We start from the raw sequence: 26,840 nt of genomic DNA, 5'->3' as shown, positions 1-26,840 counted from the left end.
GGGTCTTCCTTGAGGACTCCATGTCCACCGCTGCCACTTCTAATGTGTCCTCGGGTGGCATAATTTGTGTTTTGTTCTGGAATTTACATGGTGTGGAGGTTGCTCCTCACGAACTTTGTCACCTCTTCCATCTGGCCAGGTCCTGTCTTGACTCTTTCTGGCTTTATGTTTCCCCTAAGGTCCAGCTATGACTCTAATTCAGTCTCGCAACATGGGACATCGACTTCAAATCTCTGTGCTGTAAGTTAATTTCCTACTCATCCAAACCCCTCCTGTAAGCTCACTTCATGTACTTTCTACCACACAAGGGAACTACTGGATTGCTTCTCTGTTAATCAGGAAACGGAGGATATGGAAACACCCTGCCCCATGTATGTAGGCGCCTTTCTTTGCCTTTGCTGCTTTACTGTTCTCCAAGGTGTGAGACAGAGTTCTAATTTAGTTGTTCTCAACTTATTTGGAGTTTCAGAATTTTTTTCAATCACTGAATTGAGGCCTTTTCAGGTACCTACACCTTTTCTTCTTCTTCTTTTTTTTTTTTTTTTGTCTTGTACCTGTTTTATCTAAATTTCTCTTCTTTTTCCCTCCACCTCCCATCTCACATCCCCACCCCTATACCCAACACTCTCCTTCCCAAACATCTATTCAAAACCAATGGGCCCATATGAGCTTCAGGATATTATGTGATACCTTCTCTGCCTGTATCTTATTGGAAAATTTTATATTCAGACCTCTGAGCTTGATATGCATAGGCAGACTTTAGATTTTGGAACATTCTTTATTCTTACAATAAAGTCTGACTTTTAAGAGTATTTTCTTGATGTGGACTCAAAAATTTAAACTTTGCATTTTATGAAGAAACAGTGACCTCTTTCCTCTTAACACTTTCTCTTTTTTTTAGGACACTGAACCTTATGCCTTAGCCTTAGTGGTGGAAAGAATGGTCTTTAAAGAAAGGAGAAAAATAGATTAATACAAGGGGAAAATATGATGTGAGGTATTTCAAAATGCTTTCATTTTCAAACTTTTATTTATGTATTTCTTAGGGCACAGAAGAAACCATATTGAGGAAAGATATGTTCTATTACCAAGGCTTTGGGGCACCCTTGGTATGATAGTTTCCTAGCTATATGCTGAACATGGGTAAAATCACAGAAGAAGATCTGTTTGCAGTGGTTGCCACTGCTGTTACATGGAGAATGGCAAGGCCTGGACTGTACCATTTTGCTTTTGAATCACATTCAGATAGAAGATATAGGAGTATGGATATATAGCTAATTCTGTGTGTATTATATCTGTATATCTTATATACAGGTTCTCTTATAATTATAAAATAAAATTTAAAAAATCATAAACACAAATTTGAATCAAAATATAAATAAAATTTAGTGATAATATATTAATAATAACAATTTTTCTTTGTATAGTAGTTGACAAAATATTTTTATTTCGTTATGTCATATAGAAGCTTCAGAATGATGTCCTATTTCACAGATGAGAAACAGAATCCAGGGAAGATTAAGTGCCTTTCTCACATGTGTTACTAATCAGTGTCAGCTCATGTATGGTGTTAATCCATATATGGTTGTTGTTATTATTGTTTAAATCATTCTATAATAATTCTAATAAATGATATAGTTAATAATCGTAATAATAGCTTTATCTCTTTTCTGCATGACAATCCTTTACCTATTTGAAGGTTCTTATTATGTGTCTCCATCTTCTCTGGTTGTCATATCTATCTTAGTTTTGAAGAGAAGTAAAGAAATCTAGTAGGGAGGGAATATTCAATATGGGTGAAAGAATCATCATCAAAAGAATAACAGGAGGGTGCAGAGCCAGGAAGCTGAGTCCAGAAAGTCTACTTTGAAGGCATTATAACTGCATTTAGAGTTATTTCTCTTGACTTTTCCTTCCATTAGAGCAAGTCAAATATGTGCCCTCCTTAAAGAAGGGCACTGGGTGTTATATGCAAACAATGAATCATGCAATACAACATCAAAAACTAATGATGTACTGTATGGTGACTAACACAACATAAAAAAAAAAAAAAGAACAAGTCAAATAGAATCTTAAAATTGGGAGTAAAATGGCAAAGGTAGAAATATTCAGTACTGGAATTCTATAGCACCCAGTGGTGTGATGGTAAATATTTAACCACCAGTTCTTAGTGGACAACAAAGGCCCTTGTTTTTAGTGTTTGCTGATTTTTGTGGTGTAAATACTCCCATGATGGCCAGTTTCAATGTACTAAAATGATGTCCACAAACATGGAGTTTGAAAGAGGTGCTAATTATTATGTCTTGTGAGATGGTACAAGCCAGTTTAACAAACCACTGGTAGGTTGATTGCAACCCTAAAATGCTACCTAGCCTTAGCTTTGAATATTTTTAGTGTCCCACATTACCATTCTACTATTTGACAGTTCTAGTTATTGTAATTCTTTTCCTGATCTTGCTTCTAAAATTACTTTTGCTCCACTTTATCTCATTGACCTAGTTCTCCTTGTTTACTGTCATCTTAAATCTTTTCTTCTTCAGGATATGTATTCTTAGCTCATTAAGTCTATATATATATATATATATATATATATATATACACATATATATATACACACACACACATATATATGACATTTTCCAGAGGTCAGATCACCCTGACAAACTGCTTTGACAATATTCTTCATTGTTACTCTTCCTTTATGAATTTAATATTTATAATTGACCACAAAACAGAGCTCAAAAGAACTCTTATTTCTCTCTAAATAGATGTTTCTAGTACAGACTAATTCTATGTTTTTTTTTCTTTCTCTTTAATTAATTCATTCATTTTTAGCAGTCACATGATATAACTTGGCTTTACTTTTGAACTTGTGATCAACTGTCAAAAATCCCCTTGGTCTTTTTCATGAGGATGGCTGTTTTTACATGTGTTCTCTGTCCTAATCAACTGAACTGTGGAAAGTTAGCCTTTAGATTAGCCCAAGCTTCTCATTCTAGAGATGAGGGATCTAGAAATCACAGAGATTAATTTATTTAAATAAGACTACATAGTTTTTTGGTAATAAAGTCAGGTCCAGACCCAGATCTTCTGGTTCCTAAATCTTTACTCATTTCCTTGTATTCTATTATTTCCTCTTACTCTTAGAATACTGTAAGGTTGGAAGAGCAAGATCTATTAATTCTACTTGACATATGATGAAACTTGGAGTCAGAAATACTAAGTCATTTGTCTAAGACACATGGGCAATAATGCCAACTGAATTTTTGAACCTAAGTGCAAAGCTGTTAAATACCATATTTTTCAAGTATGGCCCTTTACATTAGAATATTGGATAATTTTAATTTTGACTCTGTGATCCAGTTTTAACTATCCCTCCCATTTTCCTATCATTTAAAACAGTATAAAGCATAGGCCTCCGTCTGCCAGTGTCCTGGCAAAAAACAAGCCAACTCATGGTTCAAGAGACTTTAACAAAGGTATTGTATTGGTTTTCCAGGGCTGCTATAGCAAATTACCACAAACTCAGTGGCTTAAAACAAATTTATTCTTTCATAGTTAAGGATGCCAGAAATCTGAAATCAAATATTGGTTCCTTCCAGAGGCTCTGAAGGAAAAAAACTGTCCATATTTCTCTCCTAGCTTCTAGTGTTTTCCAGCAATTCTTGGCACTCACTGGTTTATAAAGGCATCGTCACATAATCTTTGTGTATCTTTCTGTGTCCTTTCCTCTCCTTATAAGGGCATTGGTAATTGGGCTCAAGGCTCACCCTAAAACCAGGATGATTTCATCTCTAGATCTTTAATTAATTACATCTGCAAAGATCCTATTTCCAAATAAGGTCACATTCTGAGGTGCTGGGTGAACAAGAATTTTTGGGCAACAGTATTTGACCCATTATTGGTACCACTTACAAAACTGTGGGTGGAATAAGGAAAGAAGCAAGAATGAGAAGCCCTCACCGGTCCTAGGCTTGAAGGGGCAAGAAGGTAAAATTGTGTCCCAGGACCTCAGTGATCAGGAGCAGTAAAGAAGGGAACCATTATGGAAATTCTAGCTGTAGAGGGATACAGCCCCCGTTAGGGCTCTAGGCTCAGAACAGGTAGAGAACAGTAAGGAAACATTCTACCACTTCTTTCAATCTCCAGTCTCCTTCCAATGATTCTCATTAACCACATCCAACCAGAAGCCAGATGTATTAGTTTCCTATTATTGCTGTAAAAGTGACACAAACTTGGGGGCTTAAAACAATTCAAACTTATCATCCTACAAACCTATCATTGTTCTATAGGTCAGAACTTCTACAGACAGCTCAATGGGTTAAAAATCAGGGTGTCAGCAAGGATTGTTTCTTTCTGGAGGCTCTAAGGGAGAATCTACTCCCTGGCCTTTTCCAGCTTCTAAATGCCATCATTTACATTTCTTTGCTCATAACTCCTTTACTCCATCTTCAAAGCCTGCAATGACAGACTGAGTAGTATCACATAGCATCACTCTTACCTCTTTTGCTACCTAAGGTAACGTATCTACTGGATGCAGGAGTTAGGATGTGGACATGATTGGGAGAAGCCATTCTTTTGTCTTTCATATCAGTGAACAGTCAGGAGGATTCAACCTCCCGTGTAGGGTTGGATCCAGGTTGGGGGGAGGGGGATAAAGCTTATACAGGTTGGAGACCATCTGTAGGAAACATAATTCAAAATTGACTTAGGTACAAGGCTTTACAGGGACAATAGCTGAGTGTCCCTGAAGCTGAAACTTCATTAGCTTCCAAGTAAATCAGCCTCTGCTCCTGGGCACAGAGAAGGGCAAAGCAGGACAGAGAATAATCTGGGGTAGGAGTGGGGCAAATGGGCAAGAATCAGAACAGCATGCCTTATAAGTTCCCCCAAAAGCTGGTTAAAAGTTGGACTTGTTTGGAATCTCCTGGCATTCCACCAGTGCTTGTACTTCAGAGTGATCTCATTGTTCTTTAGTCAGTCATGAATAGCTAATATTTGATCATTTTGTTTGGGAAGATAGCATGAGAGAGGGTCAAGAGCCCTGTGAAATGGACTTTTACCATGCCTTCATAGAGCTTGGGCTTCACCCATTTTTTCCTCTTCCTGCATTTAAGCAAATGTGTGGTAATCCTATTGGGCTTAGTGCATTCCCACTCAATATTATTCCTTCGCCTTTGAAGGCAGTGTAGATTTTACTGACTCCTTTCTCTCCAGTCTTCCCTTCAGATGACCTGTAGTAAGTTGTCCACTCAATAATCCAGAGAAGGTACCACTGAACCTTAGACTTCATAATCAGAAGTTCAGACTTACTGGGTTGCCAGTGGAAATCCCATCTAGCCACAGTCTATTCAATTCTAAATTTGCTTTTTTTTCCTTGTGACTATGTAGTGAATTTGATACAGAATTTTCCTTCTAGACCCCCTCAGTTCTAGGACTTTACAGTGTAGTCATATGACAGCATGTCAGCAGTTCAATTCCAATATCTGCCCCAACACCACCCAGGGACTTTCTAACAAGAACTAGGACTGTTATTACTTGTATTATTACCCAAGTAGAATAAAGAGGAACTACATGAATAAGAATAGAGAAGTGAAGAATACCAATTGCCCAAGTCTTGGTAGTTAAAAAAAAAAAAAAAAAAAAAAAAAAGGAGTAAACTCCACTGTAGAGTTTACTCTATGAAAATAGATCTTCTTTCTGAAGAAAGTTTTGTTTTCAGGGTATTTTCTTGCTGTGTTTGTTTTATTTCTATAAGTGATGAACTCCCTAATTGCCAGAATTGTACCAACCTTCCAATGGGAGTTGCATTGAAAACAGAAAAAGTAAGAGAATTAATCATACTGAGAGATTGAAGATGTTAGCATACACAATCTAATGATGGACATTCTGGCTAATGTTCTTTCTCAGTTTAGGTCCACTGCGCAAGTCACAAAAACCAATAATGAAGTTAGGTATGGGCCATTTCTAAATTCACAGTATGGGTTCTGCTTCTTATAATCTATCAACCAATACCTTCACTTGATATTAATATCTTAAAAAAGAGAAATTTATAATTTTGTATAGAAAATTTCTTAGACCTTTTGCTCTAGTTACCTAAACAAATATGAAAGGAAATGGTTAGCAGTGGAGTAAAAATCAAAGGAAACTCAGGGAAAGGGAACTTAAAATGAAAGTGAGGTTTATTTGAAGTGCTAGAACTTTCCAGAAGCTCATTGCTTGACTTAATCTAGTCCATGGAGCACAATTTAATCTTTGATTCAACAATGGCACCAACATAAAATGCTTCTTTAACATGTCCTATGCAAATCTTAAATACTGAGAGACCTGATTGGCCTCATGACTGTCACTTACTAGCTGTATGATTTTGGGTAAGATAAATTCTTTAAGCCTCTATTTTCTAAGATTTAAAAATGGGGATCATATTATCTTCCTTAAAGTGCTGTAAGAATTAGTGGTAATGTGTGTAAAATGCCTATTGCTACTGCAGGCAATTATGGTGCAGTATTAAAATATTGCATATTACATAGAAATTCATAATTATTTTCTATAACTCTTTTCTCACATATTTACTTTTAAGTAAGAATTAGGGGGATGCCTGGGTGGCTCAGTCAGTTAAGCGTCTGCCTCTGGCTCAGATCATGATCCCAAGGTCCTGGGATAGAGTCCTGCATCAGGCTCCTTGCTCAGTTGGGAACCAGCTTCTCCCTCTGCCTGCCATTCCCCCTTCTTGTGCTCTCTCTCTTTCTCTCTGACAAATAAATAAGTAAAATCTTAAAATATAATAATAATAAAATAAAATAAGTAAGAATTAGAATTTAAAACTAACCTCTGGCTGGGGAATTATATGCATTTGTTTGTTAATGGAGATGATCATTTGGGGTGAAATAGACAATATACATCTTTAATCTTTCTCTGTCAAAGGGGTTTTACTTTGAGGACATGGTCTGCAGCTATTTATTAAAATGTGTTTCTCGGAGTCCACAGTCTCTCCATGGTTCATCTCCTCTGACTTTCCCACTTTCATTTTCCCCTTCCTTCTCCTAATGTGCTCCATGTTATTCCTTATGTTCCACAAGTAAGTGATACCATATGATAATTGACTTCTTCTGCGTGACTTATTTCACTCAGCATAATATCCTCCAGTCCCATCCAAGTTGGGTAGTCATCCTTTCTGATGGCTGAGGGTTTTAGAGGAGTAGGGTGGGGATATGGGTTGGTCTGATAATGGGTATTAAGGAGGGAATGTATTGCATGGAGCACTGGGTGTTATATGAAACAATTGTTATATGAAACAATGAATCATGGAACACTCCATCAAGAACTAACAACGAACTGTATGATAACTAGCACAACATAATAAAAAATAATCAAAAATATGTTGAAGGAGAAGAAAAGGGCTCAATTATAGCTACATTTTACATGGCATGTTCTATAATTCTTAGTCTTCTAACTCTGGACCACTGATCATTTTTAAAGTACTATGTAGAAAAATAAAATGATTTCTGGCAATATTTGGTGTAAATACAAAGGGTATAAATACTTAAGAGAAACAAGTATATGAATATAGAATCATCATGGTGAATGATAGCAAGGAAAGTCACTCACTGATTTTCCAGATTTTTCTGAATAAGTTAGAAGATGTTATAAAGCTATATTTTAGTTTCTTCCTCTATAAAAGGGGGGGCATAAATCTCTTCCTCTCAGGTTCCACATTTGTAATCCTTTGTGAAATTCCTTGTGGCAGAGTCTCCTGGATGTCACAGAGATCAATTCTTTCGTCTTTTATTAAAAGGACTCCTGAGTTTCAGCAGGGTGCACGGTTGCCCAACTAGCCATTGTTTCCCAGGTTCCTCTCCCCTGCCCCAGTTCCTTATCAGACTTCATTTTGACCAAAAGAATGGAAAAGAAAGTGATATGTGCCACCAGAATCTGACTGAACTGGGACAAGGACAAGTACATTGGCCCAGAGACAGAAGCCCTTAAAGTAGCAGATAGCTCCCACCAGTTCTGAGACCTCTTCTCTGTTATGACTCTAGGAGCACAAGACAAACGCCCTCCTTTAAGCCACCATTATTTTAGGTCTCTGTTGCAGAAGCTTGGCCTGTGCCCTATTCATTCAACCCATCAGAGGAACACAGCAGCATCCCAGAGAAAATGTTGGCATTTTCTAGATAAACATTGTTGTGGGGTCTTTACCACTCTGACTGTACACTACTGACAGCCAATGACAGCAGTCATTGGCTGAGATCAGAGATCTCAGAAAGGTCAGAGATCTCTAAACATTCCAGAGATTTTTTATTGAGCAACCGTTTGTAGGTCTGAGCTGTGCCAACATTAACCATCTTAGGTCTTAGCGGCGAGTGGAGCAACTGCTGCCTCCCTTGCTGTGACTTTGTGATGTAGACTGCCAGCAGTATAATGTCTCTCTTCTTTGGCCCTGGACTTTGCCCTGTGGCTTCTTTGGTATGGGTCTCGTATCTCAGCCCTCTTACCTGGTCCATGACCCCCTCCAACTGACTTGAACTGCTGACTTTGTAATTGTCCTTGGGAACTGCCTGGGAGTGCGGGTCCTTGTTTGTTTTCTCTGGCATTAAATATTAGGCTCTATTTAAGGGGGTCACTTTATGATCAGCTCAAATTTCACTGAAATTTAGGGAAATGCCATCTGTAGAAAGTTTGAGATTTGTAAACTCAGACACTGGTAATAGTCCTGCTGATCACGTGCACCAAAGGGAAATTTCCTTGCAACAATAGAAACTGGCGACTACTGAGTATTTTGCAAAATGACATGTCACAGGAATCCCACCATGTTTTTCACCAGTTAGTTATAAGTCTTACCGAGGATTTCATTGATTTACAAGCTCATCTTACACCTCCAGGCTGATGTCCCTGTTGTACTTCAAATACCTGTATTGCTCTTCCTGGCTGTTCTTTCCAAATAGCTCTTCTGATGTCTCTGGAAATTGGTCTTCAGGGTTTTTTGTGTGTTTGTTTGTTTGTTTGTTTTTAGTCATACCCATTGCCCCCATGACCCATTGTTTTCTATCTAGATTGTCTTGATTCACAAACTTCCTCTTGAAGATAGGTTTTTGAAAATAATCAACCTGCAGCAAGTAAAATCTTTCTTCCTCCTTGACCTCCTTCTTTTTCTTCCTTTTCTACAGATGTTCTTGTGCATCTCTTAAGGCAAATTCCTCCTTTCTTCCCTCCACATATGGAAAGGCTTTGATCCTGTCATATATATTTATACCCCTACATATGCAACAAATTCCCTGTCTTCACTTGATGTGATGAGCACAGGGGGATGCATGGAATCGCTGAATCACTATATTGTACCTAAGCTAGTATAGTACTGTATGGTAACTATACTGGAATTAAGGAAAAAATTCCCTGGCTCTCCAGTTTGACTCTTGTCATGGCATCTCTGAGAATGGATATAGAAAGAACTGTTATCTATCTATCTATCTATCTGTCTAGATATCTATATCTATATATATCTGCAGGTATATGTGCAAATGAGATAAACATACATAATTATGTAAATATTAAAATAATATAGATATATATAACAAACTACTTGGAACTAATTGTCTCACCTGGACTATTTCAATAACCTTCCAATTTATCTTCCTGCATCCACAGTTGGCTCTCTTACAATCTATTCTCCACAAAGTAACCTGGATAATCCTTTGGAAATGTAAGTCACATCATGTTTCTCCTCTGCTCAAAACCATCTAATGCTCCCAGCCCAGAAGAGCAACGCATCAACCTAGAAGTGTAAGATGAGCTTATAAATCAATCAAATCCTCCATAAGACTTGTAACCAATAGATGGTAAACAAACTGAAATATTGTAGGATTACTGTAACATGGCATTTTGCAAAAATACTCAATATTGCCAGTTTCTACTGTTGCTTCTTATTTTTCAAACACACTAAGAACACTCCTGCTTGGGGACCCTTACTGCTGTGCTCACTGCCTGGAATGCTAGTCCTTCAATAATCTACATGGTTTATATTCCTTCACTGAATTCTCTGCTTAAATGTCTTTTTAAAAAAACTTCTCTTCTTTGAAGATTTTATTTAACTTTTTATTTGAAAGAGAGAGAGAGAGAGAAAGCACACATGTAAATGTATACATGCAGAGGAGAGGGGTGAGGGGAGGAGCTGAGGAGGGGTGAGAGGGAGAGAATCTCAAGCTGACTCCACACTGAGCATGGAGCCCAACATGGGGCTGGATCTCACAACTCTGAGATCATGAGCTGAGCTGAAACCAAGAAAGAGTTGGAGGCTTAAACTGCTGAGCCATCCAGGTGCCCCTCTGCTTAAATGTCTTAACAAGGAAGCCTATACAAGGAAGCCTTTCTTGACCACTTATTGAAGTCCCCCTTCTTTCCTTCTTCTCTCACACACAGCCTTTGCTTGTCACTGTCTGTTTCTGTCCATTACAACAGAGAATTTATCTAATTTGCTCATTTATCCACTCTTCTTGTGCCTTAAACAGTACCTGGCATGTGGTTAATGATTAATAGATATTTAACACATTAAAAAAAATTGAAGACTAACAATGTATTTCCTGAAAGACTTGTTCTTACTTGGTCTACAAACCAGAGTTAGACATCAACTAAAGGCTTACATAATTGTTGGAAAAGATTTTGCCTTCAGTTACGAAACATTTGTTTAGTACCCATTGTAACATAAGATACTTTACTAAGTGATTGGGGATTTAAAGTAGAATAGAACATATTTCTGTCCTCTAGGAAGGGCAACACATAAAACTTGTGTATTATTTTATTTGATACTGAACATTGTTACAGAGACAGATAAACTATTATTGTCCCTATTTGTAAAATGGGGACATAACTTAAATGTAACTTAAATGTAGAGTGCTTAAGTGACTTGCCTGAAGTAATACAAATTAGTGAGAGGTCCAAGCTTTGCTACTAACTAGTTTGCCTTACTTGGACAACTGTCCAGAGTTCAAGCCTTGTCTTCTTTCCACTCTACCACATTGCTCCTCAGCACATCCACTGTCTCTATAGTGCATTTATTTGCCACATTTTGCCAAGATGGCCCACAGGAATGAGGAGAGGTTTGTTCTTCTAGATATGGATAGTTAATAGTACAGTTTTGAAAATAGAACAACTATAATTTCATCCTCTGAGCCAGTAAACATTGGCTAGGTTAAACATATAACTTCCAGATCTAAGTAGTCACTAAAATTGTTTCTCATTTATGCTATCATCTCAACATAGGTTATAGGAGGGCTTTGTCCATTAAAGTTACTTGGGGTCCTGGGTTGATGGAAGCTGTTTGGAAACCTACTTCCATGATCACAAAGACAGATAGAAAAGAAGGCTGTAGTACTGGACACCAGCAAGTAGATGTTTCAAACCCTCCCATTTTGCTGCCTTGGTCTCATGGCCACTCCAAACTTCAGGTGAGCCAGAAGTGTAGGAGAATGGAATATGGGTGAAAATGGTGAACACTAGTAATGATTATCATACCCACCCACTGTCAAATACACACACAGACACAGACACACAGATGCTTTGTATGTTACTTTTTTATTTTTTTAATGGAAAGATGACTCTTTTGTCCTCCAAAATCCTTGTGGTGAGACTGTATTTCCTACTTGTGTTTAACTGCTGACTTCTCTGGAAAGGTCTCGTAAAATCCAGGGAAACAACCCAGACGATGATGACAGAGAAACCATTTATCTTCTCCCAGGAGCCTTCCCCCATCAGTAGCAATTTTGTCCCCTTGTTACACATTGAAATTTGTGCTTGCACCTCAGTTTTTTAACTGATCACTTTTAACTTTCATTTCTATACAGATAGTTATTGATAAAATAACAAAGTATTTTATAGAAGGGAAAAAAAAGAATTGGGCTTTTTTTTTTGTAATTGCAAATTGTTCAAATCGTGATCTGTTAAATATTACTCATTCTCTTTAACATTATAGTTAGAAATATGAGAAATGAATGTAATGCCAAAAAGAGGAACTAAATCATGGTTTATCTAGCTCAGTCTCACTTAGAAGGAGAACACATAGAGAAATCGGAGTACACAGAACCGTAATGCTTACAGTACATAAAAAGCAAATGGAGAGATTGACTCTTACAGATTATGCTCCCGAGCCATTACCAAAGGTAATTTTTTTCCTCTACGTTATTTAATTAGAACAATAAAATATAAAATTACTTATCTCCAGGGCTTGAAAGCACATAACTATAAATTTCAACTTAATTTTACGTGTTTAAATATTATAAACATTTAAACTTTAACTTACATTTTGTTCTATAAGTTAGAAATAGATAAAATTTTTAATGCTGTTTTTAAAATTATTGGGCACATTTTATTATAAGGTTTCATTCAGTATGAATTTGATAGAAGAAAAAGGAAATGGGGAATTGAAGAACTGATATGTGAGACTTCTAAACATTATTCTTTTTTGACTGTGCAGAAATGGTTTCAAATTTTGCTAAAATTCATAGAGAACTGGAATGAGTATGTTTTCTCATTTTATAAAATATATGTGTTACAAAGAATTCATTGAAGGCATGATTATTATATATATGATGTAAGAAATGTTTATATATCTATCATCTATCAATCATCTAATTTTTTTTAAAAAGCACAGATAAGGAAGTCATCTTATTGATATGTTTTTGATGCATTATAAATTTCAAATTTTGACAATTATATTTCCTTAAAATAAGGCATAGGTTTGAATTTTATAATTTAATTTGAGACACTTCTCATTATCCACTGCAGTAAATATACTTGCAATTTAGTGCTCATTTCATTTATCACATTGAATAGCATTCAGGAAGCCCTTGCATGGAGAAAAATGAGTTATTTAAAAGTGAAAATTGTTAAATAAATCACTTGAATTAGATATGAATGATATTAAATAGGGATTATTCAAATCATATTTGTAAGGTTGACTTTCTTTATTGTTAAAGCATGATAAATAATGGAACAAATAAATAAATTAGCACACTTTATAGTGTTTTGGGGCACAAATGAAAGAACATTTGATTATAACTTTTTGCTACTTCATATTTTTAACATGAGCAAATATCAAAAACAAAAGCAAGTACAATTAAGCAAAGACCTTCTTCAACTCACATCATATTAATAGGGATTTGTGAAACACTATAAAATAGAATTTATGTTGTTATAGTATGACATTAAAATTATATTTTTACAGGTATATGCTATCACAAAAGAAAGAAAAAATATAACTGCTTATCCATTATTGCCCATTTTAAACAAAGACTGCACAGAACTACACAAAATATTTTTATAGCTCAGAAGTCAAAAAATTTTCCCTTTGGATATCATTAAAATTTCCTTTAGCTACCTTTCACTTTTGGGGGGAATTGTGTCAGAATTTGAAAAAATAGAAAATAAATTGCTTAGAGAGCATTATTAGGATGTGAATTTGTTAAATTTAGCTAGAGATATATTTAGTTGCTTAAATTACATGAGACCAACAAGAAAAAGGAATATGTACTTCGGAGGTTTGCATAATTTTTCATACAACTAAATAATTTGATTTACTCACGTTAGCTATTTCTTTTCTTGTCCATAATGCTCATGTAAAGGTAGAGTTTTAGTTGCTATTTCTCGTTGAAAATACAGAACAAAGTAAAGAAATAATCATTAAAAAAATACTCGATAGGCTGTGAAATGGGTCAGAAGTATCTTTTTTTTTTTTCTTTTTAAAAATGTATTTATGTATGAGAGAGAGCATGCACAGGACTGGGGGGGATGGGCAGAGAGAGAGTGACAAGCAGACTCCCCACTGAGGACCCTAAGATCATGACCTGAGCCAATGTCAGATGCTTGACCTACTGAGCCACCCCAGTGTCCCCAGAAATATCTTTTCATAGTGTTTTACTGGAGAAGCTCAGGTGACAGATACAGGATTGAATTTTAGACATATTTTTCTGTTGATTTGCTTATGACCTTTACCCATTCGTAGACTTCGTAGAATTTCCTTTTTTGTATTTATAGTCAAACCCCAAAATTCCAATGGCACTATTGTTATTTCTTAGAAGAATGTTATAACACATACGGGGGGAAATGGTAATGAGTGTGAGCCACACTCATTACTAGAAAGATAAATATGAATGTGGAAAACGGAGAAGCATTTTAAATGTGTCTGGAATAACATAGGAAAAGGGAATCTACTGAAACCACTTAAGTGTCTGAATAATAAAGACTTTCTGAGATCTGCCATGGGTAGTTTAACACAGTGCTACTTCTAGAGAATACGTTTTAGAAAGCTTTGGAAATAATTTCCAAAATGTTAGCTGTTGACTAAAATCCTCCCCAGTCTTCTGGTGAGATTAGTGCATTCTTCCCCAGCTCAGAACAGAAACCACAGAGCTATTTTTCTAGTGAGAACAGGCTGCTCTTCTGAAAAAGCACCTCCTATGAGGCTCCCCCAGCCAGTCCCTGGCTCTCTGTATTGTAGTGCTCCCCGTCACACTGACCGGAAACCTCAGATTAGATTTTGTGAGTCCATAGGTACTGCTTGAAAATACAGGAAAGACAAGAGCTGCTGTATTACTCTGCAGGGGAAAATGAAACTAAATTTAGATCCCCATTCACCAAATCTAGCATCAGTTGTTTTGTGGCTCCTTCATAGTGCTTTGGGCTGCTTTCGGATTTGCACATTTCAGGAACAACATTGTGGAGACTTTGTTAGTCTGCAGTGGTCCATTGGAAGGAAGTTGCTCTCAGTGCTCAACTGTTTCCGGTCCCTGTGGGAGGCCTGCCACCTCTGAGTTTCAGTCTCTCACACTGTACAACTTGCTGCCCTCTTGTCTCACCAAACACCAAACCTCAAGAATCTAGCTGCCAGGTATCAGGCCATTTGCTGCTTCATCAGCCTGAAAGCTTTTCTCTCTTACAGAATCCACTTTAGTATCTTTCAAAACTTGAGCCTTTAAAACCAAAATTTTTGTTAACTTTCCAGTGCTTAAGGAAAGTTCAACCTTAGCTCTTTCATTTTAATCCTGAGGTAGTATTTTCCCAATTTTATAAATGAGGACATTGTGGCTCAGGAAAAAATTTTTAAAACTTGTGTGTGTTTATGTGAACAAATAGGAGACATAGAATTTAAAACTAGGTACCTGATATGTGCCAGACAAAGAATTCAGAGTTGGATAATATAGACATGTCCTCAAGGATACTTGTATGTAGTGGGAAGGGGGACAATAGATATACAAATGAATTAATGCCTTTCAGTGTGATAGAAGTTAGTGTGAAATTATATGAGAATCTAAGTGAGAAAACAGGATGGAATGAACAATTCAGTATGGGGTGCCCAGGTAAGGTTTCTTTTCTTTTCTTTTCTTTTTTTTTTTAAGATTTTACTTATTTCTTTGATAGAGATCACAAGTAGGCAGAGAGGCAGGCAGAGAGAGAGGAAGGGAAGCAGGCTCCCTGCTGAGCAGAGAGCCCTATGCAGGGCTCAATCCTAAGACCCTGGGATCATGACCTGAGCAGAGGCCTCAACCCACTGAGCCACCCAGGCACCCCTCAGGTGAGGCTTCTAAGAAGAAGGAACAGTCTTGACAGTTGGGAGGAACCAAACAATCAAAAAGAGGGGAGAGTCAGGGAGAGTTATTTTGAGTATTCTTGCATTTATCATTTCCTAGTCAGTCTCATCCCCACACTTACCGTCTTATTTCTTGTTTTCCCTCTGTATCTTGATTTCCTCCCCCCAACCAAAAGAAAAAAAATAAAAAATAAAAACCACTGGCCAATCCCTATTAAATTTAAATATCTTTTATCACCACATATTGTGTGTGGTCACTAACCCATTTGAGTTATGGAATATGTTTTCCTTACTGTGCTATTCCATATACACTGATTATAGTAAGTATATATGTATACTATTGAATAAAATTTGATATGTAATGTTACTTTAATTTCCTTGTTTGTTCTGAACATCTAGGATCTTCTTAACTGTTGTTAGGGAAACTAATGATAGAAAAAAAGATGAAAAAATGGGAAAAGTGAGCTAAGGAAGAAAAAAGAAGAAAATGGTGAGAAAGAAATAGAAAAAGGAATGTTTGTTAACAACTGTGGGCAGGGCACCGGGTGGCTCAGTTGGTTAAGCAACTGCCTTCAGCTCAGGTCGTGATCCTGGAGTCCTGGGATCGAGTCCCACATTGGGATCCCTGCTTGGCAGGGAGTTTGGTTCTTCCTCCAAACCTTCCCCTTCTCGTGCTCTCTCTCTCTCTCTCAAATAAATAAAGACTTACAAAATATATTAAAACAAACAAACAAACAACTGTGGGCAGCACGATGCTAGCTCTTTCCACCTGCTTGTAAGTTTTGTGCATGTGAAAGGAAAGCATTCAGAGACAGGAAATTTTAGGGATTATGATATGAAAATAGGACATGAAAAAGTATAGGAAAAATCATCAGAGACATGATGGAGGGCTAATATATGAAATCAAAACTCGTTCTTTGATTGAAATCCCCAAATTATTTTCTAAGTGAGCAATATTAGTTCAAGATACTTCAGAATAAAGTTTGGTGTTACACACAAATATGGAGATGAAAAGAGAAGGCCACTAAGGCCAACAGAAGCCAAGTCTTCCATATTGTCTAACATGTGAATATAGAGAATTACTTGATCATAGGATATGAAAATGGAAAATGTGTTAATAACCTTTTAGTCTCAAACCTTCATTTTGGAGATGAGGAAATGGAGACCTATATGCCTTTTCCAAGCACAAACAAGGAGCCCTTAGGAGACCTGACTAGATTTTACATCCTGGATTCTTTTCCTAGTAAACTGAAGCCTATTAACATGGACATGGAAGATGTCACAAGTGGGCTACACTTAGGAGACATAAAATTAAGTGTTTGAGAAGTCAAGCAGAAATTCTAGAGAATCACAATAAAGAGAGAGCTACAAAAACATGTTACGATTTCTATGTGGGCCAAACTATTTGAAGATTCAAGGCTGAGTGAGGGTGGGTGCAGTTGTGGGGAAGCAGATGTGAAATTAAATATTTCTCTGACTTGTAATATCTCATTTTCTATCTTTTAAATGTCTTGCTAATTGTGGGTTGATTATTATATTAGAATTGTAATCTTAGGACTGATAAAAAGTTGAAGTAATTTTTAAAACAGAGTCTTCCTTTTGAAATGTATCTCTCAGATTACCCATTTTTAAAAGAGATTTATTGCTTTATGTTAGAAAGAGTGGGAAAGAGACAAGGAATGGGCGAGGGCCAGAAGGAGAAGGGGAGAGAGATAGAGAGAGAGAAAGAGAGAATTTTAAGCAGACTCCACTCCCAGCATGGAGTCCAATGCAGAGCTCAATCTCATTACCCTGAGATCATGACCTAAGCCAAAATCAAGAGTTGAATGCTTAATTGACTGAGCCCCCTAGGTGCCCCAGTTCCTAGTTTTTATAAATAAATAATGAGTTTCAAAAATTATAATATCTAATATTCAAACTTGTTATTACAAATGTGGGCAATTGCCTGTCATTGTGCTGTAAGAAAATTTTCTCTCTCCTCTTGGTAGTTCTTGTCATCCCACTGAAGGGAAGCCTCTGGGGCCATATAGACAAGAGTTGTCCCACTCTGCCTCCAGCATTGACTGAAATTCCTTCAGGGAGCAACAAAAGCTATAGGGTCTGGATTAGGGTAGGAGAGACAGGTACTTGCCTCAGGTTCAAAATTTAAGGGAGCACCAACAAATTCAGAAATCAAGACAAATACTATTTTAATCCAATATATTTTTTTTAAATTGAAAGCTTTTAACACACACACACAAAAAACCTGCCTAATGAACAAAGTATGATAGAATCAGTAATAACATGGTTCCAGGCCATATGAGAGCCTGAGGCAAAAGAAAAAAACCCAATAATACTGATCTAAGAGTTGGGGAGAACAGGGAGTTTTATTTTATTGATAAGCTACATTTTAATTAGGCAGCCATGTCACAAGGAATGTTATAAAAAAGGTGGAAAGATAGAACCGTTTATTCAGTCAGCCAATCTAATCTTTTGACATGTTAGGATTTCCGATTAAATGTGTGCCTTGAGGGTGGCAAGGTGGGGAACATGCTTGGGAGATGCTGGGAACGGCAAATGAGGCATTTTTAAAAGCTGGACATTTCTCATCAGAAATGTTTTTCCAATCCTGTGAAGACATTAGTGTTGGTTAAAAGCAAAAATATTGCTGAGTTTAATAGAATCACAATAGAACAAAATAAAGCAAATCTTTGAATTAGTCCTTTGAGGTAGACCCTAGCAGGCTTGTTGCAGGTTCAGTGACACAGTAAGAAGTACAACATGGAAATATGTCAGCCATAGAGCAAGCGATTGCATTTTGTAGAATGTAGTCCTTCTTCGATACCTTAAATAATGTGATGTTTGACCACATGGCTACGGCTGCTTCCCTTCACTTGTTTAACTTCTATTCATACTCCAGTTCTTAATTTAAGTATTAATTCCTCCAGGAAACTGATTCACTATAGAGTAGATCCCCAATTATATATGTTCATTTGACCACATATTTAGCATTAATCAAAATGATAAGCATATCAGTCAAAGAAAAAGAAATCATACTAAGTCTTTCAAAAAGAGTGAATTTAATAGAAGGAATTAGTTATACAAATGGTGGAAAGGTTGATTTCACACCCTGGTGTCTTTTTCTGTTGAACAGGGACCTATTAACATTGATATTGGAGATGCTAGATTTGTGGGCTACCCTCTGGAAATGTAAAAGCAGGGTGAGGTAACCCAGACTGGGACTGTGAGACTCCCAGTCTCAGACTGGGACTCACAAACAGACTGTGTTTGTGAGTTGTCAGACTTCCTAGCAGGGCTCCACAACTGCCAAAGAGGATGATGTTGCAAGGGCTAGTATAACTGAAGTGGGGAAATCAGGGCCAAGGATGGGACCCCTAAAAAGTCGTAGCTACTTTGAAAGATACCATCACAAGGTAAAGAGAGAAGAACATTATCCAAGGAAGGGGAAGAGCCATGACTTCTCCTCTCCTACCGTCTTTCAATTGTGCATTAATGCCTCTCATTGGCCAAACCTAACTGAAGGTCAGTTGACAAGGGATTCTGGATAATACAGTTTATAGAGGTCCCTGGACCCCTATGAGACAGCACAGAATATGGAAGAAAGACATGGAGCTAAGGCACACAATGTTAGTATACTAAATAATTATATTAATTAATGCTGTTATCAGGGTAATGCTAATCTTTCTAGGCAGTGTAACTTCTGTGGGTCAGTGTTGTGGCTGCCTTATTAACTAATATATTTCCAGCACATTTCATAGTTTCTGGCCCACTGAAGATTTTGAATGAATGAAAAAAATGTATGAATCAATATTGTCATTTCCATTATACTTACAAGAGTCATGATTTTCACCAAAACTTAGTAATGTGCTCCTTCCAACAGCAATGTGAATAGGAACTCCATGATTTACCAAAAGAAATAAGCCCTCTATCTAAAAAAAGTGAAGGATAGAGATGAAAGAGAGGAAGGAAAGGAAGTGTGTTCATGATGGTTTCAGAGCTTAGAAAATTTTGTTCTGCCTAAGTCTTAACTGCTTTATCCATCTAGCCCTTATACCTCATAGGACACTCTACTATATATATTAACTAAGGAAGATATTTTTTTTCAGAAGTAGCAACACAGGCATTAAGTGAGAAGTGGCCACTATACCTCAATACTCATAACTAAGATTAAAAGACAGTCTTTCTAATGTCTGTTTCAAGGCAATGTTTAGTAGGCACTGTATTCTTTACCATTATGGTAGGGCAGGATCATTCTTCTCTCCTTATGGTTTCACCTAATTCTCTGTTTAAAGGGTGGGCCACCAACCCAAGATTTTAAAATGTAGGGACACTTCTTGTTTCCCCTCTCCTTCTTAGACTCCAATTACACGTATCTTAATTCACCTGAAGTTGTCTCATAGCTCATTTGTGTTCTCTTAATTTTTTCATACTTTTTCCATTAGTTTAATTTTGAATCTTTTCTATTGTTGTGTCTTTAAATTCACTAATCATTTCTTATGTAATATTGAATCTTCTGTTAGTCCTATCTAGTGCATTTCCCCCCCTTCATTATAAATTTTGTTTTGTTTGCTACAGCAATGAAGAAATAGGGGCTTTGGTTTTTTCTTTGCCCAATTACTAATCACTACTGGCAAAGCAAATGATCAGAGTAAGAATGCAAAACACAAAACGAGTAACAGCAACTGTGACATCAAAAGAAGAAAATAATGAGATCATCATCATTGTTTACCTGAATGATAAGGAATATCTGCGCTATTTATCCAGCTTATTGGTTTTTACTGGTTTGAAAGCTTCTGCAGTTCCCTGGCTAGGATTTATGTTATCCAATGAAATTTTCATTTTAGACATTATATTTTCCTTTTTTAGAATTTAGATTTAGGTCTTTTAAAATAATCATGTCCTTTTTTAATAGGTTTATGCTTTCCTCTACCTTCTTGAATATGAGGCGTATGGTTATAGCAGCTGTTTTTTGTTGTTGTTGTTTGTTTTCTTTTGTTTTGTTTTAGATTTTTAAATTTATTCACTTGAGAAAGAGAGAGAGAGAGCTCATGAATAGGTGGTAGGGGGAGAAGGAATGGGAGAAGTCAACTCCCTGCTGAGCAGGGAGCCAGATGGGGCTCCATCCCAGGATTCTGGGATCATGACCTGAGCAGAAGGCAGATGCTTAACCAACTGAGCTACCCAGGTACTCCATAGCAGCTATTTTAATTGCTTTTTCCTGTTGCTGTCATTTAAGGTGTTTGTTGGTCAGTTCTTACTGAATGATTTTTCCCCCATGTTATTGGTCATATTTTCCTACTTCTTTGTATGCCTGATGATTTTTGATTGGATACCAAGCATCATGAGTGGTGGCACTCTTAGTAATTTTAAAAACACTTTGAGCTTTGCTTAGTTGCTTGGAAACATTTTGATTCTTTCACAACTAGGTTTAATCTTTGCCAAATGGAATTAGAGTAGTCTTGAGTCTAAGGCTAATTTGTCCCTATAAGTCAGGGAATATTCTCTGAGTACACGCTTGACACATGCCTATGCGTTGTGATGTTTCTCATCTCTGGTTCTTGGAAATGTGAACCATTCCCAACTTTGTGTGATTGCTGGAAATTGTTCCTTCTACTCCCTTCCAGTAGTTCATTGCTCAGCCAAAAGGTAGTTTGCTTACCCACATGCTCTGATTAGCGTTAAGTTGAGGACTCTGGGAGAACCCTCTGCAGATTGCAGGAGCTCCCTCTCTTTGTAGCTCTCTTTGCTCTGATACTCTGTCTTGCAAATTCTAACTCTCATGACCTTCCCAGATCCTCATTTCTGTCTCCTCAATTCAGAGAAAATGCTGGGCTCTGTTTGGATTTCCTCTCCCTGTGACTGAAGTTTGAAAATTCTTCCCAGGTAATGAACCGAAACAATCATAGAATTTACCTAGTTTATTTCCATTCTCTCAGGGAGGCATTGCTCTCTGCTGCCTGTTGTTCAATGTTTGAAAATATTTTGTTTGACTTTTTTTAGTTGTTTAAGGTATGGGTGAAAATCTAGTTCTTGTTCCTCTATCTTGGCTGGCAGTGGAACTTCTTGATGTTTTTTGCCAAACTAAAGGTCCTGCTCACATTGTTCCTAAATACCTTTTTTTAAAAAGATGTATTTATTTATCTTAGAGAGCATGCACATAAGTGGCAGGGGGAGGGCAGAGGAAGAGGGAGAGGGAGAGAATCTCAAGCAGACTCCTCACAGAGCATGAACCCTGTTGTGGGGCTCTATCTCACGACACTGAGATCATGACCTGAGCCAAAACCAAGAGTTGGACGCTTAACTGACTGAGCCACCCAGATACCCCCAAATGTCATCTTTTAAATTTAAAATTTAATCTAGGTACACTTGGGATCTGAATGTTATTCTGCACCATCATTTGGAAAGGTTTTAATACACGTTTTAAGAAAATGACCATAAAGAGAGCTATATTTATGTTTGAATTATTCTACTTCCTACATTGGAAAAGAAGGAAAAAAATTTCAGGAATTTAATCTTTGTTGAAGTCCAAGGTGCTTACCAAATTAACATGAATGTCTCTGTGAACAAAAATTTTAAAATCCAGTGAAATACATCTGTTCAGATTTTGTAATTATCTTAGGAACTAATTAAATTGGCCATTTCATGTTATCTCAAACTAGAGGTATTCATTCACTATTTCATCCATTAAAAGGTAAATCTTCTCATTATGAAAAGTTATATAATTATATAAGAGATAAGTGTATTTGTCCTGCTGAATGAAAGAAAATTCCATTGTAACAACTTTTCATTCTCAGAGAGGAAAAAAAAAACACTATTAGGATAAGAAGAAAAATTTAACTGGAGAATAAAAATTTCAAAAGCTAGTATCAAAGGAGAATATTTTCTCTTCAGATTAATGTTAGAGAAATCTATTTTGAATTTAACTAAGATTGATCAAGCAAACTTCCAAAAGAAATTCAGACTTTCTCATATATTTATTCATTTTTATATGCTACTGATACAGTATTATGAAATGCTACCTGCAACTTGCTCAAATAATGCAGCCCACTGCATTATTTTCAAAGGAGATTAATGAAAATATTGCAGTTTGAATAAAATTATATTTAGAATTTATAATTTTAAAACCTCAAATGTTGATTTTATATGATTGATTATACTCATCTAAATGAGATGCATATCAAAATGAATGTTTAACAAATTAAGTTTTGAGTCAAAACAAAGCCATATATCACAAGGGCTTTATTTCTGTATGAACAAATATAATTTGAGTTTGAGTCACACTCACATGTCTTCCAATCACCCTTACTTTGCCTCTGAATGCTAATATAAGAACACAAAAATTCTTCTCATGAATTTTTAAATGTTAGTTTCACTTCCACTCAGCAAAGTATTAAAATAGTATTCCCCTAACTATACACTCTACAAGAAAACACTATTACAATAAAAATGCAAACATATTCTATAAACAAAAGATGCCAGAGTTGTTGTTGTTGTGGTTGTGGTGGTTTTACTTAATATCCCTAACCATGTCGTATATTACCATGTGATTGCGATGGTTTCATTGCTGAGCAAGAAAATAGGTTGTGGATTTTTTTTCTTTAAGGCCACTGAGTCTAGTTCTAGTGACTCCAAAGAAAGTTGAATGACAAGCAGGCCTGGAATCATTACATTACTTGTATTCGATATTATATTAGATGTCCCAGATGGCATAATACAATTTATTCCCTGACTTTTAATTTAAAACAGATTTAATTCTTTTTATTATAAAAATAATTCATGCATATTATTGGAAATCTTGAAAATGAGTGAAATTGAGAATGGCCAGTCATAGTTCCACTACCCCAGGAAGAGGAACTTTAACAGAAATAAGGTCTTTGGATTAACATTAAGCAATTTTAAGTAACAGAAGACCAGTAGTAAAACTATAAGAATAAGCAAAGTATAACAAAAAAGTTGTAGATTAAGCAAGAAAAATGTTTTGGTGTGTTGAACTGTGTAATAATTTAGACTTTTAAGAGCCAACAGAAACAAACTTGCACTTTTGAGAATTAATTTACCTAATGGAGAATCAAGATAGGGAGAAGGAAGCTTTTCTGTTTGGTCTGTATTCTGTACACATTGGCTGTCATAAAGGAGATTGTAGGGGTGCCTGGGTGGCTCAGTGGGTTAAAGCCTCTGCCTTTGGCTCAGGTTATGATACCAGGGTCCTGGGATCGAGCCTTGCATCGGGCTTTCTGCTCAGCAGGGAGCCTGCCTCCCTTCCTCTCTCTCTCTGCCTGCCTCTCTGCCTACTTGTGATTTCTGTCTGTCAAATAAGTAAACAAAATCTTTAAAAAAAAAAAAAAAGAGAGAGAGATTGTAGTATGGATGTCTATTACCTAGCGGCAAGGCAAAATGCTTGAGGAGGTCATGGTGAATTGCCAAGTTTGGTAATGTTTCTTGGAGTTCTCTACTGTCTACAAGCTGAAAAGTTGTCTGAATTTTTGTTTCGTTTAGTTGGGTGTTGAATGTGAGTATTAGGACCATTAGAGAAAAAAGTGAATTTCTTTTGTTGTTATTTGAAGGTATCACCAAATATTACATCAAATGAAATATTATTTAGAAGTAATTCTTTTTTTTTAAGATTTTATTTATTTATTTGACAGACAGAGATCACAAGTAGGCAGAGGCAGACAGAGAGAGAGGGGGAAGCAGGCTCCCTGCTGAGCAGAGAGCCCAATGTGGGGTTCGATCCCAAGACCCTGGGATCATGACCTGAGCCGAAGGTAGAGGCTTTAACCCACTGAGCCACCCAGGCGTCCCAGTATTATTTAGAAGTAATTCTTTTTTTTTTTTTTAAAGATTTTATTTATTTATTTGACAGAGAGAGAGATCACAAGTAAGCAGAGAGGCAGGCAGAGAGAGGGAGGAAGCAGGCTCCCCATGAGCAGAGAGCCTGATGCGGGGCTCGATCCCAGGACCCTGGGATCATGACCTGAGCTGAAGGCAGTGGCTTAACCCACTGAGCCATCCAGATGCCCCTAGAAGTAATTCTTAAAGTCTATGTTCACCACTGCAATTTGAGAAATGGTGCTTGAACTTACACACACACGCACACACACTAATCATACCCACTCCTCCCTTGTATGTTATTCTTACACAGTATAATTAAACATTGTTGTAATCCCCCAAATTAGAATTATTGTTTTTGATTTATTTAGATGCTTGTTTAGATTTAACTGCTTATTAACTACTTCTGTGCTCACCATTCATTTTTAGCCCTTCAGACCTTGCTTCTTGGATCATTTTCTTCCTAATCCCTTTAGTGAGGGTATGTTGATAGTAAACTATCAATTTTTATGTGTTTGTCTGCAAAATGAGTTTATTTCATCCTCATTTTGGAAAAATGCTTGAAACCATTTTTTTGGTCCTTCTCTTTTCCAATCTCCTACACTCTCTTTTCCAGTTTAACCCTCGGCTGATGATCTTGCTTTCTATTTCAGTGAAAAAATTGAAGTCGTTAGAAGAGAACATGCAGAGATACCCAGCACCACCCTACCTACCCAGCATCATCTGCATCTACACCCTGCTGCTCTGTCTGAAACTTGAGATGACTCACCATGTCCCACCTAAAATCAAGTTTTCCAGTGTGTGCTGGTCCCCATTCCTTTTATCATCTCCTCCAGCAATTCTTTCCTCTCTCTTCTGCACAATCACTGTTTCTTTTCTAGTGGACTGTCTCATCAGCATACAGCATCTTCTTATTTCTCCCATGTATTTCTGAAAAGTTTTTGTCCTTATTTGCATGGTCAGCTACCACAATATTTCTCTGCTTCCCTTTGCAGCAAACCTCCTTGAAATAATTATTATTTAAAGCCTGTTTCTACTTCTCTCAATTATTCTATTCAACTATCCAATAGGGTTCGCACACCACTAATTTCCCAAATCACTTTTTTAAAGGTTCAGTGACGAAATCCAATACTGAATTCTCAGTTTCCATCACAGTCCACTATCAGCAGCATTGGACACCATCATTCCTTTAATATATTTTCTTGACGTGGCCATACAATACCTCTTTTGGTTTTCCTTCTCACATGGATTGGATTACTCTCTTTCACTGAAATTTCCCTAGTCAACACTTGGTCCATTTCTCTTTTATATTCACACTCCATCTCTTGGTCATCTTGTCCAGTGTTTTGCCTTTAATTGCCATCCATATGCCAATGACTCTCAAGTTTATATCTCTAGTGAAGATCTTTCTCCTGAACTCTGGATGAAATTATCTAACCATAAGAGACTCTTAATCTCAGGAAACAAACAGGGTTGCTGAAATGGTGGGGGATAGGAGGGATGGGGTGGCTGGGTGATGGACATTGAGGAGGGTTTGTGCTATGGTGGGTGCTGTGAATTGTATAAGACTGATGAATCACAGACCTGTACCCCTGAAACAAATAATATATTATAGGTTAATTAAAAAAGAAATTATCTAACTTCCTATTCAACAGCTCCACATTGATATTAATAGATGTTTCAAAGTCAGCATGTCCAAACCTAATTTCCAATATCCTCCCTCTTTCTGTTAAGCTGTTTCAACCATAGCCACAAGGCAGATTAATGACCTCCCCCTTTTTTTAGTAGCTCAGATAGAATGTTTTAGTCATCTTGATTCCTCTTACCCAATCTAGCAGGAAATTCTATTGTCTATATCCACAATGAATCCAGAGTCTAGCCTTGTCTTACTACTCCCCTGCTCTCACTCTAGTCTGAAGCATCTTTATCTTGAGCCTGGATTACTTCAAAGTCTCGTAACTGATTTTCTTCTTTGTCACCACCTCCAGTCACATATTCTCACATAGTAGTCAGTAGTCAATGTGATCCTGTTAAAATATCAAGTGTGCCACTGCACACACTTCTTGCCCTCCGTTCCCTATTTCACTGAGTAAAAATCAAAGTTCTTTTTTTTAATTAACATACAATATATTATTTGTTTCAGGGGTATAGGCCTGTGATTCATCAGCCTTTTTTTTTTTTTAAAGATTTTATTTATTTATTTGAGAGAGATCACAAGTAGGCAGAGAGGCAGGCAGAGAGGCAGGCAGAGATAGGGGGGAAGCAGGCTCCCTGCTGAGCATACAGCCCAATGCTGGGCTCAATCCCAGGACCCTGAGATCATGACCTGAGTCAGAGGCAGAGGCTTAACCCACTGAGCCACCCAGGCACCCTTGAGTCATCAGTCTTATATAATACCCAGTGCTTACCACAACATATACCCTCCCTAATGTTC

General features: G+C 36.9%; 1 protein-coding gene across 1 annotated transcript in view; it reads left to right on the top strand.

The window, feature by feature from the left end:
• Positions 1-12,049: 12,049 nt before the first annotated feature.
• Positions 12,050-26,840, top strand: part of TFEC (transcription factor EC) — a gene marked incomplete at its 3' end in the record, with an annotated part of 179,159 nt that continues 164,368 nt past the window's right edge. The window contains exon 1 of the mRNA XM_080818435.1: positions 12,050-12,152. The remainder of the gene's footprint in view (positions 12,153-26,840) is intronic.

This window comes from Martes martes (assembly GCF_963455335.1).
Source record: "Martes martes genome assembly, chromosome: 11".
NCBI lineage: Eukaryota > Metazoa > Chordata > Mammalia > Carnivora > Mustelidae > Martes > Martes martes.
Note: the sequence above shows the minus strand (reverse complement) of the source record. Positions and strands in the feature narration are given on the sequence as shown.